At 48.6% G+C, this 21951-nt stretch overlaps 1 pseudogene; it reads right to left on the reverse strand.

The window, feature by feature from the left end:
• Nucleotides 1-9447: 9447 nt before the first annotated feature.
• On the reverse strand, nt 9448-9625 carry LOC148142213 (U2 spliceosomal RNA; annotated as a pseudogene).
• Nucleotides 9626-21951: the final 12326 nt, after the last annotated feature.

A 21951-nucleotide genomic window follows, 5' to 3' on the forward strand; every position in this document is an offset into this window, starting at 1 on the left:
ACCAAAACATAGGAGCAAATTACTGCAGATGCTGGAATCAAAAAATATTCTGATGAAGAGTCACCACGACTCAAACGTTAGCTTTGAGAGTGTGGTGCTGGAAAGGCACAGCAGGTCAGTCAGCATCAGAGGAGCAGGAGGATCAATGTTTCAGGCAAAAGTGTTGCGTGAGGAATGTTACCTTGCTGTCTCTCCACGGATATCACCTTGATTGACGTTCGAATATTAAGTAACGGATCATGTCCCAGCTGTATAGCTGAAACCAGACGTCTCGCTTGTTGGCTTCTTCGGCTCATGTTTCACCATTTTGATACTTTTCGGGTGGCTGGCTGCTGGTGCCTCAGTTGTAGCTTTCACTTTTGAAGGTGACTTGTGTAGTTACTGATTCCTGATGAAGAACTCATGCTCAGAGCGTCGATTCCCCTGCTCCTTGGATGCTGCCTGACCTGCTGTGCTTTTACGACATAGAACATAGAAGATTACAGCGCAGTTGAGGCCCTTCAGCCCTTGATGTTGCGCCAACCTGTCGAACCAATCTGAATCCCTTCTAAACTACACAATCTATTTTCGTCCATATGACTATCCAATGACCGTTTAAAAGCCCTTAAAGTGGCAAGTCAACTACTGTTGCAGGCAGTGCGTTCCATGCGCCTACTATTCTCTGAGTGAAGAAACTACCTCTGACATCTGTCCTATATCTATCACCCCTCAATATAAAGCTAAGTCCCCTCAGGCCAGCCATCACCTTCTAAGGAAAAAGGCTATTATTGTCCACCCTGTCTAACCCTTTGATTATCTTATATATCTCAATTAAGTTGCCTCTCAAACTTCTTCTCGCTAATGAAAGCAGCCTCAAGTCCCTCAGCCTTTCCTCGTAAGACCTTACCTCCATACTATGCAACATCCGAGTAAATCTCTTCCGAGCTATTTCCAAAGCTTCAACATCCTTCCCATAGTTCATGGGAGAGGGGGAAAGTGAGAAGGGAAAAGTGCGGGGAAAGGTTTTCACACAGAGGATGGTGGGTGCCTGGAACGCGTTGCCAGTCGAAGCTTTTAAGACTCACCTTGTTAGATATGTGAACGGGAGGCGGAACGGCGGGACTGAAACCACGTCTGGGCAACAAGTAGCACGTCCAAACAAGGAGTAGGAATCGGCACAGGCTCGCTGGGCCCTGTGTTATCGACCCGACGTGCCAAAGTCTCCGGCCACGTGTATAACTTTGGTGAATTTCTGCAAATACCTTGTAGACGGGGCTGTGACAGGGACCTTATTGGGGTGTCGACGATAATGAGGGCCACGGAGGGCATTTTTGCTGAGTGTGCAGATGGCACAAAGATAGTGAGACGGACAGGTAGTTTTGAGGAAACGGGCAGGCTGCAGAAGGGCGTGGAGATGAAGGGCGAGTGGGGAAAGAAGTGACCAAGTGTGCGGTTTTGCACTTTGGTAGCAAGAACAATCGGGTAGACAATTTTCTGAACGAGGGAAAGGCTTTGCAAATCTGAAGCGCAGAGGGTCTTGGGAGTCTTAGTTCCAGGTTGTTTCATGATTAACATGCAGGTTCATCCGATGGTTCGGAAGGCAAATGCAGTGTCGGCATTCATTTCAAGCGGGCGAGAAAAAAGGAGCAGAGACATGCTGCTGAGGCTGCATCAGGCTCTGGTCTGACCACAGGTGGAATATCGGGAGCAGTTTTGTGCCCTGTACCAAAGGAAGGGATGCGCTGGTGTTGGAGGGAGTCTAGAGAAGGTTTACAAGCGTGTTCCCCCTGGGGCTGAAGGGTTTGTCACACGAGGTCTCTGGGTCTATGCCCGATGGTGTTTCGAAAGGTAAGGCGGGATCTGACTGAACCTTACAGGCTACTGGGAGGCCTGGTCAGAGTGGATGAGAAGAAGATGGTCCCAGTAGTAAGCGAGACGAGGACCTGGAATTACAGCCTCAGGGTGAAAGGTCGCCCCTTCAGGCTGAGATGAGGTTGCATTTAAGACAGAGATAGAGAGGTTCTTGATTATAAGGGGATCAAGGGTTGTGGGGAGAGGGCAGGAGAATCGGGGTTGAGAAACCTGTGAACCACGACCGAATGGCAGAGCATGGGCCGAATGGCCTGATTCTGCTCCTACGTCTTATGGGCCATCAGACCGTCCGTGGTCTTGCGGTCATGACAGAAAGCAGTTGTTTCTCAGAGGGTGGCGGCGGTCTGGAATGCACTGCTTAGGAGGGTAGCGAGGAGGGGAACCTCACAACCTTGAAAAACTACTTGGATGAGCACTGGAAATGTCATAACCTTTCCTGGCTATGGACCAAGTGCTGGAAAGTTAGACTGGAGCAGACTTAGAGTAGCTTTGTCAGTGCGGACTCGAAGAGCCAAAGGGCCTCGAGTACCACTTTCCAGCACTTGGTCCGTAGCCAGGAAAGGTTTCAGTCCCGCCGTTCCGCCTCCCGTTCACGTGTCTAACAAGGTGAGCCTGAAACATAGAACATAGAAGAATACAGCGCAGTACAGGCCCTTCGGCCCTCGATGTTGCGCCGATCCAAGCCCACCTAACCTACACTAGCCCACTATCCTCCATATGCCTATCCAATGCCTGCTTAAATGCCCATAATGAGGGAGAGTCCACCACTGCTACTGGCAGGGCATTCCATGAACTCACGACTCGCTGAGTGAAGAACCTACCCCTAACATCTGTCCTATACCTACCCCCGCTTAATTTAAAGCTATGCCCCCTTGGAAAAAGATTCTCACTGTCGACCCTATCTAAACCCCTAATCATCTTGTACACCTCTATCAAGTCACCCCTAAACCTTCTTTTCTCCAATGAAAACAACCCCAAGTGCCTCAGCCTTTCCTCATACGATCTTTCTACCATACCAGGCAACATCCTGGTGAACCTCCTCTGCACCCGTTCCAGTGCCTCCACATCCTTCCTATAGTATGGCGACCAAAACTGCACACAATACTCCAGATGCGGACGCACCAGAGTCTTATACAACTGCAACATGACCTCAGTACTCCGGAACTACAAGATGATTAGGGGGTTAGATAGGGTTGACAGTGTGAACCTTTTCCCGCGTATGGAGTCGGGTATTACAAGGGGGCATAGCTTTAAATTAAGGGGGGGTAGATATAGGACTGAAGTTAGGGGTAGGTTCTTCACTCAGCGAGTCGTAAGTTCATGGAATGCCCTGCCAGTAGCAGTGGTGGACTCTCCCTCTTTATGGGCATTTAAGCAGGCATTGGATAGGTATATGGAGGATAGTGGGTTAGTATAGGTTAGGTGGGCTTGGATCGGCGCAACATCGAGGGCCAAAGGGCCTGTACTGCGCTGTATTCTTCTATGTTCTATGTTCTAACTCAATTCCTCTACCAATAAAAGCCAGTACGCCATATGCCTTCTTCACCGCACTATTTACCTGGGTGGCAACTTTCAAAGATCTGTGTACATGGACACCAAGATCCCTCTGCTCATCCACACTACCAAGTATCCGTCCATTAGCCCAGTACCCCATCTTTTTATTACTCTTACCAAAGTGAATCACCTCACACTTAGCTACATTGAACGCCATTTGCCACCTTTCTGCCCAGTTCTGCAGCTTATCTATATCCCGCTGTAACCTGCCACATCCTTCCTCACTGTCTGCAACTCCTCCGACTTTCGTATCATCCGCAAACTTGCTCACCCAACCTTCTAACCCCTCCTCCAGGTCATTTATAAAAATGACAAACAGCAATGGTCCCAAAACAGATCCTTGCGGAACACCGCTAGTGACGGCACTCCAAGATGAACCTTTGCCATCAACTACTACCCTCTGTCTTCTTCCAGCCAGCCAACTCCTAATCCAAACCTCCAACTCAACCTCAATGCCATACCTCCGTATTTTTTGCAGTAGTCCACCATGGGGAACCTTATCAAACGCCTTACTAAAATCCATATACACCACATCTACCGCTTTCCCCTCGTCCACCTCCTTAGTCACCTTCTCAAAGAATTCAATAAGGTTTGTGAGGCACGACCTGCCCTTCACAAAACCATGCTGACTATCCTTGATCACATTATTCCTATCCAGATGTTCATAAATCCTATCCCTTAGAATTCTCTCTAAGATTTTGCCCACAACAGAAGTGAGACTCACCAGCCAATAGTTACTAGGGTTATCCCTACTCCCCTTCTTGAACAAGGGAACCACATTTGCTAGCCTCCAATCTTCTGGCACTACTCCTGTAGACAACGAGGACATAAAAATCAAGGCCAATGGCTCTGCAATCTCCTCCCTTGCTTCCCGGAGAATCCTAGGATAAATGCCATCAGGCCCAGGGGACTTATCTATTTTCACCCTTTCCAGAATTTCCAACACCTCTTCTCTACATACCTCAAAGCCATCCATTCTACTTAATTGTGACTCAGTACTCACATTGACAACAATGTCCTGTTCCTGATTGAATACTGACGAAAAGTATTCATTCAATGTCTCCCCAATCTCTTCAGCCTCCACACGCAACTTCCCACTACTATCCTTGACTGGACCTATTCCTACCCTAGTCATTCTTTTATTCCTGACATACCTATAGAAAGCCTTAGGGTTTTCCCTAATCCTACCAACTAAGGCCCTTTCATGTCCCCTCCTTGCTGCTCTTAGCTCTCTCTTCAGGTCCTTCCTGGCTACCTTATAACTCTCAATCGCCCCAATTGAACCTTCACGCCTCATCTTTACATAGGCCGCCCTCTTCCATTTAACAAGGGATTCCAATTCCTTATTAAACCACGGCTCCCTCACACGACCCTTTCCTCCCTGCCTGACGGGTACATACTTATCAAGGACACTCAATAGTTGCTCCTTGAACAAGCTCCACATATCAGTTACGCCCTTGTCTTGAAGCTTACTTTTCCAAGCCACACATCCTAAGTCATGCCTCACCGCATCATAATTTCCCTGCCCCCAGCTATAACTCTTGCCCTGTAGTGCACACTTATCCCTCTCCATCGCTAGAGTAAAAGTCACCGAATTGTGGTCACTGTCCCCAAAGTGCTCACCTACCTCTAATTCTAACACCTGGCCTGGTTCGTTACCCAGAACCAAATCCAGTATGGCCTCACCTCTTGTTGGCCTATCTACATATTGTGTCAGGAAACCCTCCTGCACACATTGGACAAACACTGACCCATCTAACGAACTTGAGCTATAGCTTTCCCAATCAATATCAGGAAAGTTAAAGTCCCCCATAACAACCACCCTATTACTTTCACTCTTCTCTTGAATCATCCTCGCAATCCTTTCTTCCACGATTCTAGGACTATTAGGAGGCCTGTAAAAAATTACTAACAGGGTGAGCTCACCTTTCCTATTCCTAACCTCAGCCCAAACTACCTCAGACGGCGAGTCTTCATCCATCGTCCTTTCCACAGCTGTAATACTATCTTTGACAAGCAATGCCACACCTCCCCCTCTTTTACCCCCACCTCTGACCCTACTAAAACATTTAAACCCTGGAACCTGCAACAGCCAATCCTGTCCCTGTTCTACCCATGTCTCCGTAATAGCCACAACATCGAAGTCCCAGGTACCAACCCACGCTGCAAGTTCCTAATGTACCAACCCACGTTCCTAATGTGCCTGCTTCCAGCGCTTCGACTGGCAACGCGTTCCAGGCACCCACCATCCTCTGTGTGAAAACCTTTCCCCGCACTTTTCCCCTCTCACCGTGAACCTGTACCCACTGACTCGCCACCCCACCCTTTCGATGCCTCTCAGTATGCTGTCGACCTCTATCAGGTTGCCCCTCAGCTTCCGTCTTTGCAGTGACAACAATCCAAGTTTATTCAACCTCTCCTCACAGCAGAAGCGCTCCAGGGCAGGCAACGTGCTGGCAAACCTTCTCTGCACCCTCTCCAAAGCATCCACGTCCTTCTGGTAGTGTGCCGAACAGCATTGCGCGCGATATCCCAATTGTAGCCTAACTGGAGTTTTGTACAGCTCTTTATACAGATCATTTATTTACACGTCACAAACAACAAAGGTCCTAGCACTGAGCCCTGCGGGACGCCACTAGTTACTGATCTCCTTTCCGAAAAATGCGCCCCGAGTCGGTTTTGTATCCAGCTAGCCGACTCACCTCAGATCCCACGAGACTCTACCTTTTGTTGCAGCCTGCCGTAAGATGTGAAGCGATCCAGAAGAGATTACTGACGCAAAGGTGACTACACTTAAATGAAAGTGCTGGGAATGGCAACCGTGATGGAACTCGCAGCCAAGGAAGGTCAACACCTCACAAAATGGTGGCTGAGAGTTCACAAAATGGTGGCCCAGGGACAAGCACCAACGCAGACACAAAACTGCCACTGCTGTGGAAACACATGTCAGGCAGCAGCAAATTGATTAGATTAGATTACATTACAGTGTGGAAACAGGCCCTTCGGCCCAACAAGTCCACACCGACCCGCCGAAGCGCAACCCACCCATACCCCTACATTTACCCCTTACCGAACACTACGGACAATTTAGCATGGCCAATTCACCTGACCTGCACATCTTTGGACTGTGGGAGGAAACCGGAGCACCCGGAGGAAACCCACGCAGACACGGGGAGAACGTGCAAACTCCACACATTGGGTCGCCTGAGGCGGGAATTGAACCCGGGTCTCAGGCGCTGTGAGGCAGCAGTGCTAACCACTGTGCCACCATGCCGCACACTAAATTGCTGCAGGAAAGAAGCTGTGTGCAGAAACTGCAGCATTAAAAAAGAATATATTAAGTGGGTGCGCTCGGGGGAGAAAGTACCAATAACCTGCAGCGAAAGTACAGGAAGAAATCCTAAATGGTACAAAAAGGGCAAGAAGACAAAAGCCCAGGCGCACAAACCAATGAGGTGTTGTTGTTACAGATACTGGCGATAGCTGCCGACGCCCCGGTCGCTCCCTTACTGAACGGCAAACCGGTAAGAATGGAGGTGGACACCGGTTTCATTGATACGGCTGAGTCACGTTGCGCTGCAACCTTCAGAAACTGAGCGAGGAACACACACAGGTGCTTTCACGGTGGGAACGTTCAGTTATACGGTCAGTCTGAAGACACAGCCTGCGCGTCAACAAAGGAAATCTTAGAGCTTTATGGGCAAGAATGTGGTTGGACAGAATCAAACTCAACTGGGCCGAAGGCAATCACTTGTCAAGATTCTGAGAGTGACTGATCAAGAATTCTAAAGAAGCACGCTATTGTTTTCAATGGGATAGAGAAGCAGGACGCCGGGAGCCTTTGATAAGGTTCCACGTGGTAGGCTGTTGGAGAAAATGCAGAGGCATGGAACTGAGGGTGATTTAGCAGCTTGGCTTAGAAACTGGCTTTCTGAAAGAAGGCAGCGGGTGGTGGTTGATGGAAAATATTTAGCCTGGAGTCCGGTTACTAGTGGTGTGCCACAAGGGTCTGTTTTGGGACCACTGCTGTTTGTCATTTTTATAAATGACTTAGATGCAGGCATAACATAGGTGGATGGATTAGTAAATTTGCAGACGACGCTAAAGTCGGTGGAGTCGTGGTCAGTGTGGAAGAATGTTACAGGTTGCAGGGGTACTTGGATAAACTGCAGAATTGGGCTGAGAGGTGGCAAATGGAGTTCAATGCAGCTAAATGTGAGGTGATGCACTTTGGGAAGAATAACAGGAAGGCAGAGTACTGGGTCGATGGAAAGATTCTTGGCAGTGTGGATGTGCAGAGGGATCTTGGAGTCCCATGTACATAGATCCCTGAAAGTTGCCACCCAAGTGGATAGTGCTGTTAAGAAGGCTGTTAGGTTTCATTCGTAGAGGGATTGAGTGCCGGAGCCGCAATATCATGCTGCAACAGTTCACCTGCTGGTGTGTGCTAGGCGGTTTCCTTTCCCTTTGCTCAACGACCTATTTGCTGAACTAGCCGGAGGTCAGCTTTTCAGTAAAACTGAGCCCGGTAAACCCTACCTCCAGATGAGTGTAGATCCTGAGTTTAAATGAATGAGACACAATCTTATTGAAACATATTGGATTCTTACGTGGCTTGACAGGGTAAATGCTGAGAGGACATTTTCCCTCATGGGAGTGTCTAGAACTGAACAGAATAAAGAGGCACCAATTTAAGAGTGAGATCAGGAGAAACGTCTTCTCTCAGAGGGTTGTGAGTCTTTGGAATTTGTTGTCACAGACAGCTGGCACACGCTGCTTGTGTGAGACTGACTTTGCTGCCTCAGCCAGAACTGGCAGTATTCTAAGTGCAAAAGAAGGCAAGGGGGTGTTGTGCCAGTCCCTGCGTACACAGCCCAGGTGCCGGATAATCTGCAGTGCTCCTACCTGCCTTATTATGGTGGGCGGCACGGTGGCACAGTGGTTAGCACTGCTGCCTCGCAGCGCCAGAGACCCGGGTTCAATTCCCGCCTCAGGCGACTGACTGTGTGGAGTTTGCACGTTCTCCCCGTGTCTGCGTGGGTTTCCTCCGGGTGCTCCGGTTTCCTCCCACAGTCCAAAGATGTGCAGGTCAGGTGAATTGGCCATGCTAAATTGTCCGTAGTGTTAGGTAAGGGGTAAATGTAGGGGTAGGGGTGGGTTACGCTTCGGCGGGTCGGTGTGGACTTGTTGGGCCGAAGGGCCTGTTTCCACACTGTAAAGTAATCTAAAAATCTAATCTAATCTTATCTTTCCAGGCCAGTTCCGGTCAGCAAACATTGGTTTGTTTGTTCTACGTTTTCTCACGTGCTGTTGTCGAGTTAGTGCTGTCTCTTTGCTTTTCCCAGTGAGAATTGACTCTCTGAGTAACCTGCCTCTGACTCAGTCATTCGTGATAGCACACACGATTCTGTCGCGGCTCAGTGAATCGGAAAATGGCTGAAACTCACAGTCCTTTGCCTCGTTTTTCCGGTCAGTCACATACGTACCTATCGATTCCGCCTGCCCTTGCAGTCTGATGAAAAGCATGTGCCTTAAATACGTCCCGATGATTTTTGTCCTAGCTCACAGTGTTCTCGAAATCTCTCTTTCAAGTCATCAAAATCAAAACGACTGAACCCCGAGATAGCTTCATCCCCAGCAGCATGCAGCAACGTAGCACAGTTGACCTTCTCTTGTTTTTCTGAAATGTCGCTCGCGAGTAAGAAAAGCTGGTGGGCAGCTACGGTTGCTGCGACTCCCAAATTCTGACACCATGTGGTGTGATCGGGGCCCGGCGTTGGCGGGAAGGTGCAGCACGCAGCAGGGGTCCGAGGGGATGACATTGAGAGCAAGTGTCAAGGTGCGCAAGAGACAGAGATGGCGAGAGAAGGATAGGGAGCGGGAGCTGAGCAGCCACCTTAGAACAGACGAGTTTGAATCGACTCACGCCCGGTTGGATGTGAGGTGTGAGAAATGAAGCACTTGGTACTCAAACCCATCCAGCAGACACAAAGCACCGAAAGCCTGAGTTATAAACATGAAGCTGTTTTTAGATTTATAGATGAGGGGTGCACCGTTCCCGGAGGTACTGCAATACCAGGTCGATGCGTGGAGTGGACGGAGCAAGCCCCTATTCCATCTCCCTGCTCCAAAAATCAATTTAATATATGGTCCCCAGATAAGGGACGTATCAGATATTAAACTGATAAGAACAGATTTTTTTTTTTTTATTTCAAAATATACTTTATTCATATAAATAAATCTTTGGTACTTGTACAATTTGTCATATCGTTCATAAATATATACATTCCATGTCGTAAAGAACAGATTGAATTACTCAAATTTACAGTTATCCTATTTACAGTTCCCTTCATTAACTATCCAGTCTCTTATTATTTAGCTGTGGCTTCAGCGGAACCCACCTACTGAGTGGGTGCCCTGTTATATGAGAGCAAAGGAAAAACGTCTTTAACCCCCAGTTTATGGGGTTACCATTGTCCATTTGACTGTCCTGTCTCTGGGGTAGCTGTCTGCATCCCCATGGTGTGCACAAACTGCTGGACCTTCGCTGGGCTGAGGTAGCTATCCAGGCCCTCACTGGGGTCATTTACCTGCTCTGGTGTCATTGAGCCAAGGCAAGGGTCCGCACCGTCCAGTTCTGTGTCTGACAATGGGACTGTCAGAGGATCGCAGCTCTCAGTTACCTGTAGTTGTGGGACAGTGGGTACCCCCTGGTTCTCACTGGGTGGAGGGTGGACTTCAGGGGGTCCGTTGTTTCCTGGTTGGGAGGAAATGCCCTCCTCTTTATCTACGGCACTCTGTCTCTTCTTCTGGTGGTGATGATGTTCTTTGTGCCCGTCTTCCCCATCCGAAGAGCTGGCCGTCCCTCCCTCGTGCAGCTGTCTTTTCCCCCTTTGCTCGAAGGCTTTGTGGGCGTGGCCGGATTTTCTCTTCCTGTTTATAACAGGTATCCACTCCTCTGCCTGCTCGATTACCTCCTCCTCCATTGCTTCCATCTGCCCAGCGAGAGCTAGGATCAGCTGCTGTGTCTCTCCGCTGGCTGCCACCTCCTCTACTCCAGCCTGTTCTTCTTTCTGGGTGCCACCAGACTCTGTTTCCCTGCTGTCTAGGTGGACGTTACTGGTCTTTGGGGGTCCACGGCTCGCCTTGCCACCTCCAGCCATCTGTGCGTAAGTGGGGCCCCCCCGTCTTGGGCAGGTCTTGTACACGTGGCCCGCCTCTCCGCACAGGTTGCAGCTCTTTTCTTCCTGACAGTCCTTAGTCAGGTGACCCTCCTGTTTGCAGTTCCTGCAGATGGTCACTTTGCAATCCGCCAGCACATGTCCCGACTTCCCGCAGGCTCGGCACACTTTTGGCTGCCCTGCATATGTCAGGTAGCCTCTGTTCCCTCCAATTGCGAAGCTCGAGGGTGGGTGAAGAATGTTCCCATTGCCATCGACCCTCAGAGTCACTCTGACCTGTCGCTTACTGGTCCAGATCCCAAAGGGGTCGATCACGTCGGTGGCTTCTCCCTCAACTTGGACGTACCTTCCCAGGAAAGTCAGGACATCAGCCGCTGGAACATAGGGGTTGTACATATGGATTGTAACCACCCGGCTCCTCTGTGCAGGAAGCACACACAATGGGGTTGCCGACAAGATGGAGAACAGCGGCTCCCCTTCCTTCTCCTTGAAGACCTTCAGGAGCTGTTCGCACTGCTTCACGCTCCTGAAGGTCACATCAAAGTAGCCTGCCCCAGGGAAATCCTGCAGGCAGTACACGTCTGCTGCAGCGAACCCACAGCATCCTAGCAATACCTTCTTAATAAACAGGATGCGATCCACCGGTGTACGGCCCTCCACCTGCTTGACAGACACCCGGACGGTGTTTCGAACCCCCTGCCCAGGGCTGCGCGCAGCTGTTGAGGCCATAGCTCGGAGGTTGGCTGGTCCCTGAATTGGCGTTAGGCCGAAGCCAGCATGAAGATCCACCAATAGCAGGTCAGCACAACCAAACGATCCTCCAACGTCCAATCACGATCCAGCGATGATCTCCACTAGCTCTGATGACTCGCGACTCGCAACTCGACCCCCGTCCTGATAAGAACAGACACTTGATCTTAGCCAAAAGGCCGAGAAGCGATAACTACAATACCGCGGACTGCCTCAAGTCCCATTTGTCCTCCATGTTTTCAATCAGCTTGATTCTGTTCAAAGACTTGTAGATCACTGCTGACAGTTTCCCTGTCGCCGTAGTCCTCCCAGGATTTCTAACGAGAGCAGCAGGTCCGTTTACAGCAGTTGCTTTTTTTCCCCTGTCAGTGAACCACTGTCTCATGGTCATGTAGAGATCGTCAGTATCTCACCAATCAAGTGGGTCAGAGCTAAGCTTACGTGACTTCTCACGTGACCAGCACAGCGTTTTTGAGGAGGCGGTAACCAACTGCAGAACTGCACGCATTGAATGATACATTCAGCCTGTCATGTCTGCATCAGCTCTCTGCACGAGCAACTTCCCCAGTCCCACTCGCCCTGCAGCAAATATTCTCTCTTCAGATAAGTATCCGACCCTCCGACCAAAGTCACCATTGAATCTGCCTCCAGCACCCTCTCTCTCAGGCAGTGCACTGCATATTCTCACCACTCGCTGAAGATGCTTGGGCCTAGGACGCTACCTCGATGAAACGTGACACGTAGAGAAGAAAGCAATAGATTCAGCCGAGCCCTCCATGTCTTTGATGTGTGTGGATGTGCCTGCAGTTAGAACATTGCACAGTACAGGCCCTTCGGCCCACGATGTCGTGCCGAGCAGTTTTCTTAATCTAAGATCAACCTAACCTACACACCCCTCAATTTACTGCCGTCCAGCGTGTGCTCGCCGAGCAGTAGCTTAAATGTCCCTGACAGTTTGTGGGAGATTAGAAATGCAGTTAGAGATGTTGTTTTTGCAGATGGGTGACGGGGTGTTGTGGGGGGAGGGGAAGGGGAACATTACACAAACGGTCGCGGGATTCTTGCAGCATACCTAAGGCTAAGATTTTAACGAATATAGAGGTTTTTGTTTAAGAAATAGTTGTAAACTAAGAAATAACTTTAAAGTGTTGTAGCTGACCACAAAAGTAGCAGTAGGGGCATTTCACAATAAGCTTATAGTATGAGAAGGGGAACTGGATAAAATAGCAGACAGGCTGTAACAGACAAGGACAAGGACAGCAGGGTAGTCAGATAAGGAAAATTAGAGAAAAATGAGTGAGGTAATCGGCTTATGATAGGATGGGAAAAGGGAGGCGTGATTCCGCAACTTGCAAACTGAATAAGAATGCTTACATGTTTTGTTTTCGCGCGCTTTTGCTAGCCTGATTGCTTGAGCAAAACGCCTGTTCTTGCAAGGCCGTAAAGAATTAAATGTTCTTGTTTCCAAGGCTTTGTCTCAGGCTGAATTGTGAGTGAGTTTTGTTTCTCACAGTTGCCGAAGGGCCTGTTGTTGCGCTGCTCTGTTCGACGTTCTAAAAATCTCAGTTGTTACCAATGTGAAAAATCCCTGCCTCCCCACAAGGCAAATGATTGGAGCAGGTTCGAATTCTGACCGAAAAATCTCACTGTCAGGAAATCTCGGCTCGCTCACCTTTACGAACAGTACCTCTTACAGACTAATCCATCTTGTCTTGGAAAGTGTGAACTCCCATCCCCCAACCCACCTCGTGCAAATGAATAGCACGACGGGGCGGGGATGTGAAGATCAATTTACAGCAAATCAGCCTTTATTGGTTCGGCTCCAAACATTCCAATTCGGTCTGCTTCCTTAGAATTGCAAATCAAGATTCAAGAGTGCTAATTGCAGCGCTAACAGCAAGCTAATGGTTTGATAGTGGCTGTGCAATCAAAAAGCAAGGTCTAAAATGCAAAATAAAGCAAAACACCCAGTAAGCAAAACCTCAGCATCTGTGGGGAAAAAGCAGAATTAACGCTTTTTCGAGTCCAGTGACCCTTCTCCCGAAGGGTGCAGCGAGTTCTGTTTTCGTCTAGACATTACAACCTGCAGCACCACGCGTGGAGTCAGTGATCAACTGCACCTTCACTCTATTGGTAGCCACTGAGCACGTACATCGATGCTTGCATCAGGACGAGACGAAACCTGAACCAAACGGACGGAGGCTCCGAAGCTCTCTGCCACCCTCTCACCTTCAATGCGCACTTGGATCCATCCGGCTGCTCCGCATCAGGAAGCATCAATGGGGCGGCCTCAATCAACAGATGGGAATCAGAAAGCTTCCCCACACAGTCACACAGTACAGAAGAGGCCCTTTGGCCCTCCGAGTCCGCACTGACAAAGCTACTCTAAGTCTGCTCTAGTCCCACTTTCCAGCACTTGGTCCGTAGCCAGGAAAGGTTATGACATTTCCAGTGCTCATCCAAGTAGTTTTTCAAGGTTTTGAGGTTCCCCGCCTCGCTACCCTCCCAAGCAGTGCATTCCAGACCGCCGCCACCCTCTGGGAAACAACTGCTTTCTGTCATGACCGCAAGACCACGGAAGGTCTGACGGCCCATAAGACGTAGGAGCAGAATCGGGCCATTCGGCCCACGCTCCGCCATTCGGTCGTGGCTCACAGGTTTCTCAACCCCGATTCTCCTGCCCTCTCCCCACAACCCTTGATCCCCTTATAATCAAGAACCTCTCTATCTCTGTCTTAAATGCAACCTCATCTCAGCCTGAAGGGACGACCCTTCACCCTGAGGCTGTACTTCCAGGTCCTCGTCTCGCCTACTAGTGGGATCATCGGGTTCAATTCCCGCCTCAGGCGACTGACTGTGTGGAGTTTGCACGTTCTCCCCGTGCCTGCGTGGGTTTCCTCCGGGTGCTCCGGTTTCCTCCCACAGTCCAAAGATGTGCAGGTCAGGTGAATTGGCCATGCTAAATTGCCCGTAGTGTTAGGTAAGGGGCAAATGTAGGGGTATGGGTGGGTTGCGCTTCGGCGGGTCGGTGTGGACTTGTTGGGTCGAAGGGCCTGTTTCCACACTGTAATGTAATGTAATCTAATCTAATCTTCTTCACATCCACTCTGACCAGGCCTCCCAGTAGCCTGTAAGGTTCAGTCAGATCCCGCCTTACCTTTCGAAACACCATCGGGTATAGACCCAGAGACCTCGTGTGACAAACCCTTCAGCCCCAGGGGGAACACGCTTGTAAACCTTCTCTAGACTCCCTCCAACACCAGCGCATCCCTTCCTTTGGTACAGGGCACAAAACTGCTCCCGATATTCCACCTGTGGTCAGACCAGAGCCTGATGCAGCCTCAGCAGCACGTCTCTGCTCCTTTTTTCTCGCCCGCTTGAAATGAATGCCGACACTGCATTTGCCTTCCGAACCATCGGATGAACCTGCATGTTAATCATGAAACAACCTGGAACTAAGACTCCCAAGACCCTCTGCGCTTCAGAGTTGCAAAGCCTTTCCCTCGTTCAGAAAATCGTCTACCCGATTGTTCTTGCTACCAAAGTGCAAAACCGCACACTTGGTCACTTCTTTCCCCACTCGCCCTTCATCTCCACGCCCTTCTGCAGCCTGCCCGTTTCCTCAAAACTACCTGTCCCTCTCGCTATCTTTGTGCCATCTGCAAACTCAGCAAAAATGCCCTCCGTGGCCCTCATTATCGTCGACACCCCAATAAGGTCCCTGTCACAGCCCCGTCTACAAGGTATTTGCAGAAATTCACCAAAGTTATACACGTGGCCGGAGACTTTGGCACGTCGGGTCGATAACACAGGGCCCAGCGAGCCTGTGCCGATTCCTACTCCTTGTTTGGACGTGCTACTTGTTGCCCAGACGTGGTTTCAGTCCCGCCGTTCCGCCTCCCGTTCACGTGTCTAACAAGGTGAGCCTGAAACATAGAACATAGAAGAATACAGCGCAGTACAGGCCCTTCGGCCCTCGATGTTGCGCCGATCCAAGCCCACCTAACCTACACTAGCCCACTATCCTCCATATGCCTATCCAATGCCTGCTTAAATGCCCATAATGAGGGAGAGTCCACCACTGCTACTGGCAGGGCATTCCATGAACTCACGACTCGCTGAGTGAAGAACCTACCCCTAACATCTGTCCTATACCTACCCCCGCTTAATTTAAAGCTATGCCCCCTTGGAAAAAGATTCTCACTGTCGACCCTATCTAAACCCCTAATCATCTTGTACACCTCTATCAAGTCACCCCTAAACCTTCTTTTCTCCAATGAAAACAACCCCAAGTGCCTCAGCCTTTCCTCATACGATCTTTCTACCATACCAGGCAACATCCTGGTGAACCTCCTCTGCACCCGTTCCAGTGCCTCCACATCCTTCCTATAGTATGGCGACCAAAACTGCACACAATACTCCAGATGCGGACGCACCAGAGTCTTATACAACTGCAACATGACCTCAGTACTCCGGAACTACAAGATGATTAGGGGGTTAGATAGGGTTGACAGTGTGAACCTTTTCCCGCGTATGGAGTCGGGTATTACAAGGGGGCATAGCTTTAAATTAAGGGGGGGTAGATATAGGACTGAAGTTAGGGGTAGGTTCTTCACTCAGCGAGTCGTAAGTTCATGGAATGCCCTGCCAGTAGCAGTGGTGGACTCTCCCTCTTTATGGGCATTTAAGCAGGCATTGGATAGGTATATGGAGGATAGTGGGTTAGTATAGGTTAGGTGGGCTTGGATCGGCGCAACATCGAGGGCCAAAGGGCCTGTACTGCGCTGTATTCTTCTATGTTCTATGTTCTAACTCAATTCCTCTACCAATAAAAGCCAGTACGCCATATGCCTTCTTCACCGCACTATTTACCTGGGTGGCAACTTTCAAAGATCTGTGTACATGGACACCAAGATCCCTCTGCTCATCCACACTACCAAGTATCCGTCCATTAGCCCAGTACCCCATCTTTTTATTACTCTTACCAAAGTGAATCACCTCACACTTAGCTACATTGAACGCCATTTGCCACCTTTCTGCCAAGTTCTGCAGCTTATCTATATCCCGCTGTAACCTGCCACATCCTTCCTCACTGTCTGCAACTCCTCCGACTTTCGTATCATCCGCAAACTTGCTCACCCAACCTTCTAACCCCTCCTCCAGGTCATTTATAAAAATGACAAACAGCAATGGTCCCAAAACAGATCCTTGCGGAACACCGCTAGTGACGGCACTCCAAGATGAACCTTTGCCATCAACTACTACCGTCTGTCTTCTTCCAGCCAGCCAACTCCTAATCCAAACCTCCAACTCAACCTCAATGCCATACCTCCGTATTTTTTGCAGTAGTCCACCATGGGGAACCTTATCAAACGCCTTACTAAAATCCATATACACCACATCTACCGCTTTCCCCTCGTCCACCTCCTTAGTCACCTTCTCAAAGAATTCAATAAGGTTTGTGAGGCACGACCTGCCCTTCACAAAACCATGCTGACTATCCTTGATCACATTATTCCTATCCAGATGTTCATAAATCCTATCCCTTAGAATTCTCTCTAAGATTTTGCCCACAACAGAAGTGAGACTCACCGGCCAATAGTTACTAGGGTTATCCCTACTCCCCTTCTTGAACAAGGGAACCACATTTGCTAGCCTCCAATCTTCTGGCACTACTCCTGTAGACAACGAGGACATAAAAATCAAGGCCAATGGCTCTGCAATCTCCTCCCTTGCTTCCCGGAGAATCCTAGGATAAATGCCATCAGGCCCAGGGGACTTATCTATTTTCACCCTTTCCAGAATTTCCAACACCTCTTCTCTACATACCTCAAAGCCATCCATTCTACTTAATTGTGACTCAGTACTCACATTGACAACAATGTCCTGTTCCTGATTGAATACTGACGAAAAGTATTCATTCAATGTCTCCCCAATCTCTTCAGCCTCCACACGCAACTTCCCACTACTATCCTTGACTGGACCTATTCCTACCCTAGTCATTCTTTTATTCCTGACATACCTATAGAAAGCCTTAGGGTTTTCCCTAATCCTACCAACTAAGGCCCTTTCATGTCCCCTCCTTGCTGCTCTTAGCTCTCTCTTCAGGTCCTTCCTGGCTACCTTATAACTCTCAATCGCCCCAATTGAACCTTCACGCCTCATCTTTACATAGGCCGCCCTCTTCCATTTAACAAGGGATTCCAATTCCTTATTAAACCACGGCTCCCTCACACGACCCTTTCCTCCCTGCCTGACGGGTACATACTTATCAAGGACACTCAATAGTTGCTCCTTGAACAAGCTCCACATATCAGTTACGCCCTTGTCTTGAAGCTTACTTTTCCAAGCCACACATCCTAAGTCATGCCTCACCGCATCATAATTTCCCTGCCCCCAGCTATAACTCTTGCCCTGTAGTGCACACTTATCCCTCTCCATCGCTAGAGTAAAAATCACCGAATTATGGTCACTATCCCCAAAGTGCTCACCTACCTCTAATTCTAACACCTGGCCTGGTTCGTTACCCAGAACCAAATCCAGTATGGCCTCACCTCTTGTTGGCCTATCTACATATTGTGTCAGGAAACCCTCCTGCACACATTGGACAAACACTGACCCATCTAACGAACTTGAGCTATAGCTTTCCCAATCAATATCAGGAAAGTTAAAGTCCCCCATAACAACCACCCTATTACTTTCACTCTTCTCTTGAATCATCCTCGCAATCCTTTCTTCCACAATTCTAGGACTATTAGGAGGCCTGTAAAAAATTACTAACAGGGTGAGCTCACCTTTCCTATTCCTAACCTCAGCCCAAACTACCTCAGACGGCGAGTCTTCATCCATCGTCCTTTCCACAGCTGTAATACTATCTTTGACAAGCAATGCCACACCTCCCCCTCTTTTACCCCCACCTCTGACCCTACTAAAACATTTAAACCCTGGAACCTGCAACAGCCAATCCTGTCCCTGTTCTACCCATGTCTCCGTAATAGCCACAACATCGAAGTCCCAGGTACCAACCCACGCTGCAAGTTCCTAATGTACCAACCCACGTTCCTAATGTGCCTGCTTCCAGCGCTTCGACTGGCAACGCGTTCCAGGCACCCACCATCCTCTGTGTGAAAACCTTTCCCCGCACTTTTCCCTTCTCACTTTCCCCCTCTCACCGTGAACCTGTACCCACTGACTCGCCACCCCACCCTTTCGATGCCTCTCAGTATGCTGTCGACCACTATCAGGTCGCCCCTCAGCTTCCGTCTTTGCAGTGACAACAATCCAAGTTTATTCAACCTCTCCTCACAGCAGAAGCGCTCCAGGGCAGGCAACGTGCTGGTAAACCTTCTCTGCACCCTCTCCAAAGCATCCACGTCCTTCTGGTAGTGTGCCGAACAGCATTGCGCGCGATATCCCAATTGTAGCCTAACTGGAGTTTTGTACAGCTCTTTGTACAGATCATTTATTTACACGTCACAAACAACAAAGGTCCTAGCACTGAGCCCTGCGGGACGCCACTAGTTACTGATCTCCTTTCCGAAAAATGCGCCCCGAGTCGGTTTTGTATCCAGCTAGCCGACTCACCTCAGATCCCACGAGACTCTACCTTTTGTAGCAGCCTGCCGTAAGATGTGAAGCGATCCAGAAGAGATTACAGACGCAAAGGTGACTACACTTAAATGAAAGTGCTGGGAATGGCAACCGTGATGGAACTCGCAGCCAAGGAAGGTCAACACCTCACAAAATGGTGGCTGAGAGTTCACAAAATGGTGGCCCAGGGACAAGCACCAACGCAGACACAAAACTGCCACTGCTGTGGAAACACATGTCAGGCAGCAGCAAATTGCTGCTGGAAAGAAGCTGTGTGCAGAAACTGCAGCATTAAAAAAGAATATTTTAAGCGAGAAGAAGTTTGAGAGGCAACTTAATTGAGATATATAAGATAATCAAAGGGTTAGACAGGGTGGACAGTGATAGCCTTTTTCCTTGGACGGTGATGGCTGGCCTGAGGGGACTTAGCTTTATATTGAGGGGTGATAGGTATAGGACAGATGTCAGAGGTAGTTTCTTCACTCAGAGAATAGTAGGTGCATGGAACGCACTGCCTGCAACAGTAGTTGACTTGCCAACTTTAAGGGCATTTAAACGGTCATTGGATAGTCATATGGGTGAAAATAGAATAGTGTAGTTTAGAAGGGCTTCAGATTGGTTCGACAGGTTGGCGCAACATCAAGGGCTGAAGGGCCTCAACTGCGCTGTAATCTTCTATGTTCTATGTCGTAAAAGCACAGCAGGTCAGGCAGCATCCAAGGAGCAGGGGAATCGATGCTCCGAGCATGAGCTCTTCATCAGGAACTAGTAACTACACAAGTCACCTTCAAAAGTGAAAGCTACAACTGAGGCACCAGCAGCCAGCCACCCGAAAAGTATCAAAATGGTGAAACATGAGCCGAAGAAGCCAACAAGCAAGACATCTGGTTTCAGCTATACAGCTGGGACATGATCCGTTACTTAATATTCGAACGTCAATCAAGGTGATATCCGTGGAGAGACAGCAAGGTAACATTCCTCACGCAACACTTTTGCCTGAAACATTGATCCTCCTGCTCCTCTGATGCTGACTGACCTGCTGTGCCTTTCCAGCACCACACTCTCAAAGCTAACGTTTGAGTCGAGGTGACTCTTCATCAGAATATTTTTTGATTCCAGCATCTACAGCAATTTGCTCCTATGTTTTGGTTTAAACATACAACCATTAACAAATCAAAATTAATTTGACTTACATTAATAAAGCTCCAAACTGCAGACTCTCTGTGACTTAGTTGGCAAAACAGTCACCTGGTCAAGTATCACTCCAGAGCACTGTGCACATATTCCAGCTGACAACTTTGTTGTGTGAAAATTAACTTTATGTATTTTGAGCATCATAACAGGATATTTCAAAGCGATTTAATTGATGAAAAGGCTTTGCACAATGCAGTGGTGAATAGGAAAGTAACAAATGAATCTTTGTTGACAAACTCAGCAGATACTGAACTACTAAAAATGAAAAACAACACCTTCAGTTCCATTCTCTCACAAGGGTAACTGACCAAATTAGCTATGAAAGGTCAAAATTCTAAACACAGATACAGCATCATCAGGAAATCCTGAATGAGATTTGGGAATATAATGAACAAACTTGGTTGGAACTCCTTCAAGTGCATTACTAACCAGTCTCCACTGGGGGAGTCTGCCCTCACCTGCACCATTCGCACCCTCCCTCCACCAAACCAGCAGAGTGTGTTGGCCAGTTCAAGTGAAACCAGACAGATCACCAATTATCTTTTCCACTGTCTGTCAATTGCAATGCACATCCTTCCAGGAGCAGATCTGGATCCTGAAGTTGATTGGAGTGCTAACAGTAAGCTATTCGAATGAACGGTTCCATGTTAATTAGATTACTTACAGTTTAGAAACAGGCCCTTCGGCCCAACAAGTCCACACCGACCCGCCGAAGCCCACCCACCCAGACCCATTCCCCTACATTTACCCCTGCACCTAACACTACAGGCAATTTAGCATGGCCAATTCACCTGACCTGCACATTTTGGACTGTGGGAGGAAACCAGAGCACCCAGACACAGGGAGAATGTGCAAACTCCACACAGTTAGTCACCTGAGGCGGGAATTGAACCTGTGTCTCCCGCACTGTGAGGAAGCAGTGCTAACCACTGTGCTACCGTTCCGCCCAGTAGCATCACCAGAAATGCTAGGTCAATATAATCAACAAATTCAAATTACAGAAACTCCAATGCAAAGCTGTGTAGCTCCTAAACTCTGTCAAAAAGGTCTTAATTTGATTCATAAAGTATCACGCTTACCTGAGTGTGTGTCATTATCTTTGTTGGTAAACCCTTGTAGCTGTTAATCCTTTGTTAATTTCAATACGATATCCAAGTTTCCTGCACAGGTTTGAGGTTGCTTCTGGCATTATGGTTTGCTCACTTGTGAGAGCACTGAGGTGGACCAATTGTTTATGTGATCGCATCCTGACTCCACCCCCGATCTCTAGCTCACTAGACAGTCCATTGTTATCAACAGAAATAACAAAACACTGTTAGAACTTCTGCCTGAGGCCCAGGCATTTTGAAAGAAGTTTCAAACAAATTATCACTTCTCATTCACTTCAAATGCAACAGGAATAATTTTTCTCAAATTTCTTAACCACTCAACCAAAGCTAAAAAATTACAGTAAAATGTACTTTTGTTCCCTTCTCAATTTCTCATTTCATTGAAATTTATTTCCTAATCAATTCTGAGTTGGACATACTGCTGCCTTTCCTTGAGTTTCACTGTATAGAAAGAACGAACTTGATTGGGAATGCATTCAAATGCAGTGTGATTTGGATAGGCTGAATGAGTGGGCAAATACATGGCAGATGAAGTATATATAGAACATAGAACATAGAAGAATACAGCGCAGTACAGGCCCTTCGGCCCTCGATGTTGCGCCGATCCAAGCCCACCTAACCTACACTAGCCCACTATCCTCCATATGCCTATCCAATGCCCGCTTAAATGCCCATAATGAGGGAGAGTCCACCACTGCTACTGGCAGGGCATTCCATGAACT

The sequence above is a fragment of the Chiloscyllium plagiosum genome, unplaced genomic scaffold, assembly GCF_037043375.1.
Source record: "Chiloscyllium plagiosum isolate Xiang-an unplaced genomic scaffold, Cpla_swu_hap1 HiC_scaffold_30, whole genome shotgun sequence".
In the NCBI taxonomy this organism is placed as follows: domain Eukaryota; kingdom Metazoa; phylum Chordata; class Chondrichthyes; order Orectolobiformes; family Hemiscylliidae; genus Chiloscyllium; species Chiloscyllium plagiosum.